The following is a 13,645-nucleotide window of genomic DNA, read 5'->3' as shown; positions in this document are numbered from 1 at the left end:
ATTAGATCTTTTTTTTTCAATTTAATTCTTTGTCATAGTATTCCTAATGCTTTGAAACATTCAGACCATTTCTCTTGAAATCTCACTCATTTTCCCCTTAAAAGGCATCTTATTTTAGTTTAATAAATCCACTTTTAATCAGTGCCACAAACAATATGTTCAGTTCCAGTTTTGGTCATCAAAGAGCTAAATAATCATAGCTCTTTACATCTCAGGATTATTAATCAATTCCATTTAAATAGTCCAAACAATTTCCACACAATAAAAATCACTTTATTTAAATGTCTTCGATTTCACAATAGTAAAGTAATTAATTATAGGGTTGTTAGTATCACCATAATCCTTCAAAAAGATGTTGCCTGTTTCTTCCATCAAAATTTTACTAGATTTGTAGGGATGTGGTACATTCAATTTATAAGTAGATGGCAGCATCAACAGATTCAGTGCTGTTTCAAACAGGATAAATTAAAATCAAAATTTAATTCAGTTTTTAGAGACAGAATTGAATACTCAATTCAGGTACATAAAGTCGTTCCAGGATATCAAATGCCTTTCCATAACAACATCTACCCAATTTGAAGTCCAAATTTCTTTGATTAAAAGATCTTTAGTTTCAGTTTCTTTCATTCAGGTTTAAAAATTTTCTCTCTATGATTTTTCTCTGCTTTAAAAAGGTAATTCTAAGAGTCTCTTTTTTCCTCTGGATTTTCTTTTTTTCCCTTTAAGTTTAGGGATTAAATATGCAAAAAGAAAAAAAAAGAATTTCACCCAGCTCCATCACTGTTCACTGTTCACTAATTCTACTCAAGCACCTGTCTTAGGTGTTACTCGGCTGCCTCAGCTTTGTGGCAGCTATGTTCAGGCTGCCTCTTCTCTTCATGGCTGCGTCTTCTCCTCATTGCTGAGAGGGAAACAAAAACCCCAGGTCAGGCAGGAGAGTTGCAACTTTCTGCAACCTCATAGGTCACCCCTCTTTGCTTCGCATCCCCTACAGGGAAGTTTTGGCTCCTTTCGGAGCCACCAATGGGGAGAATTTGGCACAGGAGACCCGCTCCTCATATCCAATCTCACCGCAATGTCAACTGGAAGTCCAAAAAAGCTGTTGCATCCTAATTGACAAGATGTTTAACAAGTGGGTCAGAAACACTGTAAAAGATTCAGCTGGGACTCACATTGGCACTAAAACCTCAGAGATTGTTACAATCTCCTAACCACCCAGAGTTTATTTATTATTGAAATGGATAGATTTCACACAGTGACACAGACAAAGACAGACAGACACACACACACAGAGTTTGATCAATTGGCTCTGGCCGATTCAATGGCCCCCCAGTCTGACTATCGTAGAACTCTTGAATTTGGTGATTGTTGATAGCAAGCAAGTTCAAGAGAGCACCACAAACTTCACAGTTCAACTCTAAGCGGCAGGTATTTTCCTCTTATCAGAACCCAAATTCATGTCTAACAAGAATATGGTTATTTTTCTTTTCTTTCCTCTACACTGCCTGAACTGGGGATATTTGGAAGTAATTATGATTTTTTTTAAAAAAAATGTTTTTTAATCCAGTGAAGGCTGAAAGGTACATTAGAAATGTCAGTGTCAAGTTGTGGAAATCTGGGGCAGTGTGTTGCTGCTTAGCTTGTGAGAGTTCAGTTAATGAGGCCACAGGAGGACAGACTTCTAAGCAGCCCAGAGCGATGCCCGTTTTCCAAATTCTTCTCTAGATTGATAAAAATCTCCTATAAAAATACTAACAAATTATCAGCCATAATCTGCCTCTATTTTCAGTTTTATTTTGCTTACTGTAGATGGCTCTTTGCTTAGAGACTCCATTTGAAAGGAGACCTCAAAAAGACTGCAAGTACAGTCTAAATTTGAAAACATACAGAAAAACAATGTTGATGGTTGAAGGATGATTCTCCTCTATATGTTCATCTTTGTGACTGGGGATAAGTTCACATGAGGGGATGTTGTTTTTAAATATGACAGCATGCTTAAAACTGGCACTTTTTCTTTTTAAAAAAAAGCTTATGTACTAAAAGATGTACTAAAAATGTACTATTAGAGGACTCTTATAGCAAATAATCTATTCATTTTAGGACAGTTTAGTTATTCTACTATTTATTATTAGAGTTGAAAGGAACCTTGCAGGTCATCAAGTCCAACCCCCTGCTCAAGCAGGAAATCCTACACCACCCAACCAGATGGCAGTCCAATTTTCTTTTGAGTGTGTTAAGTGATTAACTTAACAATAAACACAATGGCTTCATGTCTGAATTCATTAATGTGTGATTAGAGATCTACAAATTGTGCCTGGGTCTGATAACTAACAGTATATATTTTATTAGATAATGTAAATATACAAATTGTCTCTGAGCATAGGCAGAGTGAGTTTCTCCTTTTACTGGCCATGGACTCACCATTTGGCCTCTTCCTGGAATAATAAAACAGGTCCTTCTGTACCTCAAAAACAACATTAGGCATATTTTAATGAGTTTATAAATATGTTATACAAAGTAAGATCTACAAATCTCACATGAACTTCTCTGAAGATTATACAAGAAAAATGATGTGCACTAATCATAATATTTAATAATATTATTTTACCAGATCTATGTCTTCATTAAATACTTTTGAAATTAATTTACTCAATGAACATATAGTTCATTAAGATCTCCATGAACTCAGCTATATGTTTCTCCAAAGTTAGACTTTTCTCTTGTGACACAGGGAGAGTAATGCCCATGTGTTTCTGCTGAAGACAGTAGTATTTGTTTTTGCATAGTGCCAACCGTAGACATCAGAAGTTAGTGAAATTTCATGAGATTGTATACGGGACAGCAAGAATTTTATGCCATAGAATCTGATATTCCTTCATGATATTTTTATGACCTTTTAGAAATTTTATTGGGAGAGTATGCTATATGCTGCCTTTAAAAAGAAAGCCAAGTTTGTAAGGAATGTAGGGTATAAGGAATAAATGAGCAAGCTGTTAAGCAAACATTATTTATTTATTTATTTATTTACTCATTCATTCATTCATTCATCATTTGTAAGGATGGGTAGTTAACATGGGGATGTTTGGGGGCAAATTTGAAGCAATAAAAGGGAGTTAGACCTGTTGCTGTGTGGCTTTTGTGCCATGCCCAGGGTCATCACAACACTATTATAAAAACAATCTAGCTAAAAAAGATGGTGGGAGGGCATATGATGAAAAGGGTAGAGAGTTGAATATGTTGTTATTCTATCAGCCACCACCTGTTTGAAAACCTTCTATTGGAATCCCATGTCAACTAACAGAGCCAGGGCTTCAAGCTCTTATGGAAAGTAAGGAGGGTTGAGGCTGACATCATTCTTGAAGGCAAAGGGCAGATGCAACAAAACAGAAGGTTTTTCTCCTGGACCCCACCAGCCACAATTCCCTGCAACATGCCTCCTCTGCCAGGATAGCCCAGTACTAGTGGAATGAGACAGTCTACAAGTAGACTGGACCCATGCCGTGAAGGCTTTAAAGGTGATTGCCAATATCATGAATTGTACCCAGAAGTAAATCAATGGCCAATGCAGCTTGTGAAGCAGTGGTGTTACAGGGCTACCTATGGGTGCTCCAAAACTGCCTGCACCTTTGCACTGTGCACCTATTCTCCAAAATATCCAAAGGACAGACAAGGAATAATGGATGGAATCTCAAGGAGAGATTCAACCTAATAATAAGGAACAACTTTCTTACAGTGAAAACAATCAACCAGTGGAACAGCTTGCCCTTGGAAGTTGTGGGAGCTTCATCACTTGGTATTTTCAAGAAGAGATAGGACTTCCATCTGTCAGAAATGGTGTAGTGTCTACTGCTTGAGCAGGGGTTGGACTAGATGACCTACAAGGTTCCTTCCAACTCTATTAATCTGTTAATCTGTTAATATTGTAGCTTCCAAATGCTCTTCAAGAGTAGCTTCTTGTGTTCTAGGAACAGGTGATAAAAGAATTCTGAGTCTTTGGAGAGGAGCAGCATACAAGTCTAATAAATAATAATAATAATAATAATAATTATTATTATTATTATTATTATTATTATTATTATTATTATTATTATTATTACTACTATTTCAAAATTTCACCACCTTGGTTTGTTTAACATATGATGAGATATAGAAAAACATGGACAACTTTCAAGATTCTATTATTTACAACAATAAAAATAATTCTTGAAATCCCTGTCATACATTCTTCTTGACTTGGCCTAACTCAAAGAGCTGACAGTGAGAATGACACTGCACTATTTTTAACTTAGCTTCATTATCACTGGGGAAGAAGACTATTCAATGAAGACTCACCAACCAGAGATGACTCATCAATAGGAGATTTAACATAAAAGCATTCATCATCATACTGACAGAGATGACAAGTTTACTATAAGCAATTTCCCATGATTTTTGAGAAATCTGTAGATGCTTTATTCTACCACAATTCACTGTCTTTATGTACCTTTCTGTCAGTAATACATCAGGCTGCATATGCGTCTTCACACGTATTCCTTCCATCCTTTAACTTCTGAAGGAGGATCCTTTGCCCAATCAGTTGAGCTAATAAACCAACTTCTCCACAGTTAGGAAATTTGCATTGCCATGGCAACAGGCTGTACAGAGTATTCTAAACATAGTCAGAAGACGTACTGAAGAACAAGAGAGACTTATTTAGGGGCATTACCCAGATGTCCATCTCCAGAATGTACCACCAATCATTTTTGAAGGGCAAGACAGAAAATGCCACTCAGTACTTGTGTTCCTCCTTTTACAGTACGTACATGATTTCCGTGTGTGTGTTTTTCTGCTACAATTTTAAAGTACTCTTACCCTTTACACAGATAGTCCTGGATTTATGACAATTGGGTGAAGAATTTTGTAAGTAAGGGCAGTTATTAAGCAGGGCTTCGGTTTTATTACCATTTTTACAATAGTCGTAAAGCAAGTTCCTGAAGTTGTTAATGAACCATATATTCAATAAGCAAAACCAATCATGACCATGTGAAATCAGGATGCTGCATCCAATACTAAATGCAAGCGCCCCAAAAAGGTCATGTGGTTGAGGGAGGGGGAAACAGTGGAGTTTTATGATGTTCAGAATTATCATATATAGTATGCAGGTGGCTTGCTCTTTATTTTTCAGCTTTTACTATCTTTTATTTAAGGTAATTTGGGAAGTATTTTGGAAAATAAGTGGCAAGAAGGAAGCGTGGAAGCTTTCCAAGATGCTAGACCCATATCTCATTGTAAAGTAGAATTTTCATACTACATATCATTTTTAATTTATTATTTAGCCCCATGTAATACAATAGTTAGGACAGGAGATGAGTAGGGCATGAGTGATCATGAGTAAGAATTGTTAGTCCGGAAAAGAGCATAACTGGTACACAATCCACAGTTGTACAAAGGTCCTCCTGGCCATGACTGCTACCTGCTTTTCAATAAGGAATTGTGAGTCCAGGTGAACACCCAGATTATGCACTCAGTTTGTTTGCAGCAGTGCCACCCCATCCAAGACCAAAGGTGGCAATTCTCCTTGGACCAAAGAGCCCCAAATCCAGAGTCACTCAGTCACTCATGGTTTACTTTATGATTTAACTGTATGAATGGTTAAGAGACTGTAATATGTGTGTATATGTGTAAGAAATAAAAATTTAAAAATTGTAATTTTTTAAAATTAAATTTAGGTTTGACTACAGATACAGATATTTGTACCACACCAGAGATACGGAGATCACTGTGCTGTTGTGCCTTGTTTCATGTTTGAGCCATTAGGTGAACACACAACAAAACTTCATTTAAATCTTCATATCAGCCTAGAAGCCCTGGGGATTGAACATCTGGGGCCATTAGGTGTGGAATAAGGATGTACGCATCACCAGAGAGTGGATGAAGGGCTTGCATTTAGCTGTTGTGATCCACCTTAAGGATCATACTCTAATATTAGACAGATTAAAGATATGAGCAAAGCTAGGGCAAAAAAAAAAAGGGTGGTGGTGGTGCAATTTGATTTCATTTATTTTTACATTTAATTATAATATTTAATTAATAAAATACTATTACAGTATTACTCCGCAATTATTTAACAATTTGCTACTTCTGCTTATTAAAATTATTGAGTGGCAACTTCTGAGGGTCCTTGGAGCCCTTTGTGTAAGAGTTCAATGTGATACTCATTCTAGAGTTCAACAACTGCATCCTTTTATGGTTTAAGTTTCAGGTTATCCCGAGGGAGTTTTTACATATTTCCTGTGTTTGTTTTCTTTCAAGCTGATGCATAAACTAAAAATGATATACTGTGTCTTCATAGACAAAACTGAAAGAGAATGTAATATTATCCACACCGTAATCAGGGAAGGCCTGCCGACTTCGGCGCTACTGGTGTACCCTCCAAAACCGTTGTGGGCCCACGCTTGGTGGGCACTCATGCACCTGACGGCGTGAGATTTCCTTCTGGACATGTACAGCAAGTGAAATCATGTGGGAAAAGGCTCACGCGAGTGAGATTTTGGCAATTTTCAATGATATTTTTGCTTCCGTGCATGTGCAGAAGCAAAAAAATCGGTGAAAATCTCACTCATGCGAGCATTTTTGCATGCAATTTTGCTTGCTGTGCATATGAAGAAGCGAAATCTCATGCAGGACAGTGTGCATATGTAGGAGCATCTTACCAGTAAGAGCACCGGTAAGAGCATTGTCAGCCTGTATTATTGGTCTGAGGTGGAAAAGAGCATCATAGAATGGACACATTTAGAAAAACTGGTATTGTTATAGTGTAGGTTGAAAAAAAACAGCATCTAAACTTTTCAGAACAACATTACCTTGCACACAAGTAATGGTCTTAGCAGCATTTTTTAATTTCCACAGAGCTGTTTCACAGCCTCACTGATTCTTTTGGACAAGTCATTTAGTTTTCTCTCCCTCTCTGTAAGCACTTCATTACTTCAAGGAACGCTGCAAGGATGCATTAAAGTATTTGTGACATCAGATACTATGTTAATGGGTCTATATAACTTTGAGAGAAAGGAGAGTTGTGTGGAATGCGTTAGTGGAATACACACTTCGAATAAAACATCACCCTCAATCTATTGACTGCTCTTGCTTCAAGCCTTAATAAAAGTGAGCATCCTTCTGTAGTCCTAGAAACAAACAAACAAGTCCTCTGATTATTGGAAATGCTTGCTTTCTATAGTAAGGGAATAAGCAAAAAGTTATGGTTAGAATTAGATGAAGAATGCAAATGTTTTAAGATAAAAAGTTACTTTGAAAAAAAAAACAGAATACCAATGCAATCTCAGGAATTCTGTTGGGTATAAATTTTCGTGGATTAAAAAAACCCACATTAGCTGTAGCCTTTGATTGGGCGAATAAGTCATGTAAACCCCAGAGCTAATCATTCCAAGCTATAGAAAGGATTGATTTTAAACCTAAAGCATATTGGTGTTGTTTTAGGCCAAACTGATCTTAATCAGCTGCTTTATTTAATTAGAAGAGACAAAGAGAGAAGTTTAAAGTTCTGTTTCTGTTACTGGCATAAATGCTGTAATGGGGCTGCTCTAGGAATTCTGGAGAATTTGTCACATGCAGTGAAGCAAGGACAGAGAGGCACAGGTAGTTTTGAGCAGGATCAGGCATTGCAGGTGTCACTTTGAAGCGTTTTTAGTTGGGGTCTTTTTTGAGGCACAATGTGGATTTTTTTACTGTAGGAATCTGGGAGGGGGAATTGCATGAGGGCTGTATAATATAGCCATAAAAAATTCTTTCTAGATAGTCAAGATGGTCCTTTGTGTTTGCACTCCTGCACATGCACGGAAGGAGATGGTGGATGCTACCAAGCTGGCAGTTAAGATTGGTAAACATAATAGACTTGGAGGTGTGGGGACAAGGGCTTGAACTTTCAACTGGGTAGAGAAACCTCAGGGACTTCAGATTTGGGTTTCACCCAGATGTGCCAACAAGGCTCTGTTAATAAATTGGAACTTTGAGGAAGACTTTGCTTAAATTTTAGATGCTATTTGGAACCCTGACAGCAGATTTTTTATATCCTCCTTTCAACTTAGAACCTCCAAAAGGAAGAATTGGTAGTTTTCCATTAGTCTTTGCAGTGATTGGCAAGATGTTCTGTCATTTGGTCAAGGTACTTTTGATAACTAGCTAAGACCCCACCATATTAAAAACAGTCAACCAACTCAATCACAAACAAAGATGCACCTTATTACCCTCAAGAGAAGGTGAAAACTTGGGTGTGTCTTATATACCAAATGTAGTCCCACACAGCCACCTTTGGCCTGTGCCTCCCAACAATTTATGTCCTTGCAGCAAATAGCGCAGAACCAGATTAGCGTAAGCATGTATTTATCACCTCACAACACCCATCAGATTCAGCATAGGCAGGCCACATGCTAGAACTGTAAGTGAAACTAGCTGCAAGGAGGCAAATTGCTGGGAGGCAGATTGCTGACAATGTTGGACTGCTGAATCTGGATGTAAGGAGGTAAGTCAAGAACTGTAAATGTCTATAGAATGTTCAAATTATTAGACTTGTTTTTTAAAGACTGCTTTATTATTGTTCTAGATAACTTAACAAAATGAAGAAGCTTTTTAAAATAAAGGCTTGCTCTGAGAGGCCCAGTGCTAATTATCTTTTTTTAAAATAGCACAGAATACTTCCAGAAAGCCACATCAGTTTTAAAGATCTGTAAAAGTATAATCTGAAGTGTAACAGTGTCCTGTTTTAGTATTAAGATAAGGCAGCTGAGTTAAGCCCTGATTTAGTTATGTTCAGAGTAGATCTATTTAAATAATTGGGAGGAGTTAGTGTAACTACATTTAAGAAAACTTTATGGCATTAATATACTGCCTTAATGTACATTTCTCCAATTCTCTGCTATTTTTATGGGTCAGACACACATGCACAGAAATACACAGCAAACAGTGTCTATCATCTGTACTGTTTTCTGTTTGCTGGGAAGCAAATGCCTTTTCCCCTTGTTTTACTCACCCCAAATAAAGGTGCCACTTATACACCAATGCATCTTATACTCTGAAAAATACGGTAGCTGTCCATTGTTATTCTCTTCTTCAATAAATGTCTTATTATTTTTGGAGATTCTCAGTCATCCAAATCATGGTTGTCCCAAAGGTGTTTTCATTCAAAAAGCAACTGGGATTTCTTGTTTCGCCTAGATTAGAAGACATTTTGTTTCTCATCCAAGAAGCTTCTTCAGCTCCGAGACTGAATGGTGATGAATCAAAGCTTTAATATTCGTTGCAGTCATGTGGTTGTTAGTGTTTATCTGTGCTCTCCAATTGTCTTCTTTAAAAAAGCATCCTTGGGATAAGTCTCTTATTCTCATTTTGTCAGAAGGTCTTTAGAATCTTAGAATTAGATAATAGATTACAGTTGGTTTATTAATAAGATCCTGCTCCAGATAGGTTGATAATATATCAGAATATTTCAAGAATAGCTTGTCTGTCATCTTCCAACATGCAAAATATGCAGTATATTGACTTCACTTAAATTTATTCACAACTCTAGAGTAAAAGCTGATTTTTGCAGAGACTATTTTTTGCAATGTGTTTTGGAGTCACAAGCGGGCATCCCCAAATATATTGATAATGATATGATAATGCATAGGAGTTTAGGAAGGTAGAAGGTTGTAAGGAGCCTAAAAGTCATAAAGAAATGTGAACATTTATTCTTACAAGTAGCATTTTGTAATATGTTTCTTTTCAGACGTTGGATTGTTTCCCAGAATCTCAGCCAATGTGACCATAGGAAGAAATAAAACGGGGAAGGATATTTTTTGAGATTATGGAACCATGTTTTTCAAACTAAGCTCTAGGACTCAAAATATTGTTCTTGCCCACATAATAATATAATTGATCATTGATCTTTAGTCATGACCTCTATAATCTATTTTTGCAGAACAGTCACATATTTTCATTATTAAATCTGAATCTTAAAATTGAATCCATATATTAAAGAAGCAGATTCTATAGTATTTCTGTCTGAGGACAACTAATTTTTCTTCATCTTTTTAAAGATTTTTGTCTTCCATGCTTACACTTATAGTAACTGTCAGGATGATTTAAGACTGCTAGAAAGAGAGCTTCTTGTTTTATGATTCGTTTGGAAAACTTTTGACTACGGATATATATTTCAGGATTTGTAAGTCACAGAAATATTACTTTTTATGGTTCTGATCTTTTCTTCAGAGATATAGGACTATGTCTTGAGAATCTGCATGATTTGTGATTTTGTATGTAAGTTGTATCATTAACCCATTCAGTTAATGTGTACTTTCTTCAGTTCTAGATAACTTAAAAGTGGCAAAGAGCAGCAAAATTATACAAATGGGAGAATTATTTTGGAATAGGCAGACGTTAGGGAACAATGGTTTCATTTTACATTACTTTGTCTTAATAGTAATAATCCATCAGATTGAAAGAAAATACTATCATTAAAAATCTGCTTTGGTTCTTTCATCCTTGGGCATTATGTATTCCTTCTACAAAGGAAAAATGAGGTGTAGTTATCTCCTCCGTTTGTCAAGAATATTATTGATAGAGATGTCTAGAACCTGATGCTGTTATATATCATGAAGTTTAATATGCTTTAAATATAATCCAGTCATCATGTTTAGTGTAGGAAATTAGCCTGAATGCATTGGTCCATTGTTTTCAGCAAGGAACAGGGGCTTTCCTAAATGTCATAGAGACTTCCTTAAACTGAGATTTGAAAAGACTGGATATGTATAACACATTGGTATAAACTAACTTGGAAAGTTAACTTGCAATATAATATTGGTGCTTCCAATTGATGGAAATTACGGTGTTGTTGTTTTAGTCCATGGTAATTTATAACCTCTTGGCATTGCAGACATAGTTTACTCTGAAACTGTCCAAGAGGCCCTGTTTACAACACCCTTGAAATAATATCAATGCATGGTTATCCTTCATTACCTTATTCTTTTTTCCATCTAAGTAGTTAATTTTTAGCTTCCTATCTCAACATGAATAAGTGAAAGGCAGTTATATTTACATGCAGAAATAGAATGGTAGTGCTGCTGCTATGTATTTTGTAAACTAAAACTGTTTATATTACTGGCAATATCAGTCTCTTTCCCATGTAAGCCCTTGTTAGTTTTCTGTTTGATATAATTATCACTTATGTGTTTATAATTGTGTTTGCCAGAGCAGGAAAACAGGGATTGAATCAAATAATTAGTAGTATTTTTATCCTTACATGTGTGCACATGTACATAGTTATATTTAATAAGTAACTATAGCTAATTTAAATTCTGAAAATTGCCCTTTACATTCTGATCTTCCATCATAGCAGCCAATATATTTGCCTCGTTGATAGTAATAATATGTTTCCAACTTCAGCTTCTCCCTACATTAGCTTTTTACTTTGGTGACTAATACTATATTTAGAAAGGTGGCGGATGTGTCAGAGAGGTAGTTATAGTGAGAAACTGAAGACAAAATTATTTGTGTTTTGTGATCCATCCAATGGCCCAGTAAGCCAGATTGCTTTACAGGTGTGTTATTGGTAATAATTTATTAGATGTATATGTAGTAAGATACACAACATATCCAGATGGTTTACAGTTGTTAAAATGTTTTAAAAGAAGGCAGGGATGGGGGGAGGGAGGGAAGGAAGGAAGGAAGATTTCTGATGTTCCTGCCAGCTTCCCACAAGTATATTGGAAGAAATTAAAAGGAAGTTAGAAGTCGTTTCCTCTCCCTTTGCCCATGGTCATTCTGGTTTTTTGTTTAAATAAGAAAATATCTCTGTTGACTAACTAAATGAAAAGTCCCAATCTGCTTTATAGCATATATTATCTCATGCAGCAACATAATGAGGTGACTCAATATTGATTATTACGATGATTATTCCAAAACCTATGCTATATATATTTGAAAGTACATTAATGCAGTAAAGATCTTTGCATGTTGAATTAGGTCTATTTTAAGTAAATATTCAGATCCCCTTCTTCTAAGTATCAATAAAAGAATAGATATGAACAATTGTTTTTGCTTGGTTTTTTTTTAAATAAACTAAGCAAGCAACTGCATAGAATATAATTTACTGTATATGATTGGAAAAGGGATTCAACTTATTGTCTGCAGGGGTATTTCATTGTGAAAATGGTAACATGGTCAGTATGGTTTGGATTGAAAGGAACAGAAAGATGAAACATTCTAATTAATTCAGTTAATTGTCTTTGTATGAAAGCAAACATTTTAAAATCTTTAACTCTTTAAATCACGTTGAAAGAGTCTCTGCAGTCACTTGTGAACCTTGGCAGGTGCCTTATAGAACATAGGGTTAATTGGATGTTAATCCCATATTCTAGTTACTTTAATGTTGTGCAGAAAGTCAAGATGCTCTTGCTTTCTTCTGGAAACCTGCTGTGCAATTTGAAACCAGTTCTAAGCAAGCTGAACAAAGGAAAATACACAGTCTTATGGCACTGCAGTGAGCTCAGTATTATGCAGTTCCTGAACAGTGGAGGCACCTGCTAGCTTTTTATGGGGGAGGGAGGGGAGAAAGGATGGGTATACATTGAAACAATTCACTGTAAGGGGTACTTTAAAAAATGTTTGATGGAGCCGAAATGTCAAATTGACTAGAGGATAAGTTATCTAGGTAGAGCACAGATGTAAAATGTGTACAGAAGCCTCACTTTTAGTCCCTGATCTCTGCAGGTAGGACTGGGATAGAAGAAGAAATTCTGGTCAGTAGAGGATCCTTAACTAAGTAGATTAATCAGTCTGACCTTGAACTGAGTAGCTTTCTACATTTACTTCCAACAAACATTTTCTGTCATGCTCCAGCATCAAAATATTTTCTATTAAAGATGTGACATACCCAGGACTGGTATGTATGTATGTATGTATGTATGTATGTATGTATGTATGTATGTATGTATGTACGTACGTACTTACTTACTTACTTACTTACTTACTTACTATTAGAGTTGGAAGGGACCTTGCAGGTCATCTAGTCTAACCCCCACCCCGCTGTTGCTGGAGACCCTACATTACACTAATCCAATAGCAGTCCAGTCTTTCCTTGAAAGTCTGTAGTGTTGGAGCATTCACCAACTCTGCAGTCAAGCCATTCCACTGGTTGATTGCTCTCATCGTCAGAAAGTTCCTCCTTACTTCCAGGTTGAATGTCTCCTTGGGTAGCTTCCACCTATTACTCCTTGTCTGGCTCTCTGGTGCTTTGGAAAATAATGTGACCCCCCTTCCTCCCTGTGGCAGCCTCTCAAGTATTTTAAAAGTGCTATCATGTTCCCCCTGGACCTCTTCTTTGCTAGACTACCCATGCCCAGTTCCTGCAACCTTTCCTCATATGTTTTAGTTTTCAGTCCCTTTATCATTCTGGTTGCTCTCTCCTGTACTCTTTCTAGACTATCAGTCTCTGACCAATGATTCAGATTTACTTCTCCTCCAATGTTTCTCTAGACATCTCTTTTGGCGTTTCATCCCCCGGAGTTCCTCAGTGAACCAAGGCAGGGTCTACTACCACAGAGAGGTCATAAAGCCTCCACTGCTACCGTGTTCCGGACTGCAGCAAGAGACTCTGCCGAATTGTGTACAGCAAATC

General features: G+C 36.5%; 1 protein-coding gene across 1 annotated transcript in view; it reads left to right on the top strand.

Annotated features, from left to right (window-relative positions):
• Positions 1 to 13,645, top strand: part of SGCD (sarcoglycan delta) — a 319,572-nt gene that overhangs the window by 58,950 nt on the left and 246,977 nt on the right. The window lies entirely within an intron of this gene.

This window comes from Erythrolamprus reginae, chromosome 2 (assembly GCF_031021105.1).
Source record: "Erythrolamprus reginae isolate rEryReg1 chromosome 2, rEryReg1.hap1, whole genome shotgun sequence".
In the NCBI taxonomy this organism is placed as follows: Eukaryota; Metazoa; Chordata; class Lepidosauria; order Squamata; family Dipsadidae; genus Erythrolamprus; species Erythrolamprus reginae.
Note: the sequence above shows the minus strand (reverse complement) of the source record. Positions and strands in the feature narration are given on the sequence as shown.